Genomic DNA, 2970 nt, shown 5'->3' on the forward strand with positions numbered 1-2970 from the left:
TTGGCGTCGTGAAGCCTTTGCAGTCTTGCATACCGAACTTCTTCAGGCAATCTTTGAGATACTTCTCTTGAGATATAAAGATATCATTGCGTTGCTGTCGTATTTGAAGACCAAGGAAGAACTTCAGCTCCCCCATCATGGACATATGGTATTGCTCTTGCATCATATATCCAAATTCTTCACTATATTTCTGATTGGTGTAGCCGAAGATAATGTCATCCACATATATTTGGCACACAAACAGTTCACCATCATATGTCTTAGTGAAGAGCGTGGGGTCGAGGGAACCAGGTGTGAAGCCTTTGCTCTTCAGGAAGTATTTGAGTGTGTCATACCAAGCCCGACACTACAAGAAACCTGTTAATACATGACGATTCTAATCCGTCACAGGCGAGGCAAAATCCGTCATGGGTGCCCATCCTTGACGAATTTGAAATCCGTCATGTATATCGCGTCATAATTTGACATGGTGCTATCCATGACGGTCGTTGGCCATCAAGGATCTACTGCAGGCCTGCCCAGGGCCCAAACCTTTGTGACGGAGCAATCCGTCATGGACCAATGACACGTAGACTTTTCAATTAACCAACTGGAATGACGTGGCAGCCTACGCGGACACTAGTTTTCGTCACAGAAATTGTCATGGATATCCTACATGGGGTAGCCCATTAGCCTATTTCATTCAGGCCATTTTTCACCAACTACATTTTTAAGCAGAATGCATACACACATTGTAATGCCAATTTTGGCGAGACAGGTATTTGAAAACTGTCTCACATGCGCATATGAATCAAAATGCAGTTATCCACAAGTATCTATAACATAGCAGGTTACAAAATCCTCCATGAAATGATAGTTTACAACATAGATTGACAAAATACAGCACATGGGAAAGTTAGAAAACAGTACAATCCAGTTCACACGAACAGAACATTTAAACTATTGAAGTTGCTATTCAAGTTCTTGCTGTCGGCCCTCTTGATGGAAATTATCATGTCAGTGCAAATTGTGATGGGGCAGCACCAAGTAGCCCGGTACGCAATCATACCTAGCATATTTACAGCACCATTAGATATTTGTAGATATGAATAGATTGTAAAAATAAGAGAATTGAAACAAATATAAAAAATGAATAACTCATGCTGTCCAAAATTCTGAAATCTTGCACTTCTACAAGTGAGAATAACATAGTATCTACTACACACATGTTTCATGTAGATCCGTATTAATTAAAACAACCAAGTTATGGGTAAAAAAATGAAATGTCAAGTACTTGTGCATATCATCCAAACAAGAAAAACAAAAACACTGGGGGACAGTATATACTGCAGTGCAACAGATTCATTCAATTATCATATGTCCAGTCATCCTTGATGATAAGTATTAATATAGAAGAAGGGATAGTTATGCGCTGAGAAAACAAACAAGTACATACTTCTACAGTTGTGTCCAGTAGTATATTATTTTTCCATCCTTGTAAGTAGGCATGAATCGACTTGTCAATATTTGGCAGAACAACACCTTTGGGTACCACCAATTTGCAAAAAATAGGTTACCCAACCCCAGAACCTACCCTATTATATATAGCATTAAGAAATTGGGCATACCCTAAAGAACAATATCCACATATTGTTGACACTTGACAGTTGACCAAAAAAGATATATAGTGAAAATAAAACCAAAAGGCTATGAAGGAGACAGTAATAGACCTATCTAAGAATGTGGACATTTTGCCCAAGGATAAATTTCTCTTGCAACCATAAGAGATCATCAACATACAACTGAAGAATTACTATTTGACAAGAAGCATTTGACAGGAACAATAGTAAATAAATTAATAAGTGGTGATGCAAAATTACCACCAGCAGTTTGTGAGGTAACACGATAGCAGTGCAGCCTGGAGGATCGACATCATAAGCTTCGCTTACATATAGCTAGGGCCACATCAATCTCAGACCAACATCCAAAGATCCGCAGTCCCATCAAAATGTCCAACCTTAGGCTCCAATCTAGGTGTTGAGAAAATTGCATACAAAATCTGGGTGTCCATGAGATAGACCTGGGCAAAGCATCCGACAAAACTTAGCACACTGTTAAAACAACTTTTGACAGAGAATTGAGACATACAAGAATTTCATTGGATCCCAAAGTGCAATGACAACACCAATATTATTATTTGCTGCAAACCAAGATCAAATAAGAACACCAAACTTTTCAAACTTGAAGATTGTTACACTATTTCATTATCTATGTGTGCCTCTAAATCTCTAAAGCTATAGATTTTACACTATTTCATTATTTCATTTTAGAGCCTCAATCATGTAGAATGGGACAGCTTATTCAGTGGTAAATCTTGTGCCCCTCCCTCTAGCTCAGGGAGTAGCTTATTCAGTGGTAAAACTATGTGCCTCTCCCTCTGCCTCTCAACTTTTGTAGATGGAAGAAAGTTACTTCTAAATCTTGCTGTGGTATGTGTTGGGTTTCGTAGTAATTTAAAAGATTTTCCTATGCACACGCAAGATCATGTGATGCATAGCAACGAGAGGGGAGAGTGTTGTCTACTTACCCACGCAGACCGACTGCGGAAGCGTTGACGCAACGTAGAGGAAGTAGTTGTACGTCTTCACGATCCAACCGATCAAGCACCGAAACTACGGCACCTCCGAGTTCGAGCACATGTTTAGCTCGATGACTATACCCGGACTCCGATCCAGCAAAGTGTCGGGGAAGAGTTCCGTCAGCATGACGGCGTGGTGATGATCTTGATGTACTACAGCAGCAGGGCTTCGCCTAAACTCCGCTACAGTATTATCGAGGACTATGGTGGCTGGGGGCACCACACACGGCTAAGGAATAGATCATGTGGATCAACTTGTGTGTTCTTTGGGGTGCCCTGCCTCTGTATATAAAGTACTAGAGGGGGAGGCTGGCCGGCCAAGGGAGGGCGCGCCAGGAGAGTCCTACTCCCTC

The 2970-nt window shown here is 40.9% G+C and overlaps 1 long non-coding RNA gene across 1 annotated transcript in view; it reads right to left on the bottom strand.

Annotated features, from left to right (window-relative positions):
- Window positions 1-2004: 2004 nt before the first annotated feature.
- LOC119315378 overlaps window positions 2005-2970 on the bottom strand; it is a 36280-nt gene continuing 35314 nt past the window's right edge. The window contains exon 3 of the long non-coding RNA XR_005152758.1: window positions 2005-2059. This is a non-coding gene — a long non-coding RNA (uncharacterized LOC119315378). The remainder of the gene's footprint in view (window positions 2060-2970) is intronic.

The sequence above is a fragment of the Triticum dicoccoides genome, chromosome 6A, assembly GCF_002162155.2.
Source record: "Triticum dicoccoides isolate Atlit2015 ecotype Zavitan chromosome 6A, WEW_v2.0, whole genome shotgun sequence".
Taxonomy (NCBI): domain Eukaryota; kingdom Viridiplantae; phylum Streptophyta; class Magnoliopsida; order Poales; family Poaceae; genus Triticum; species Triticum dicoccoides.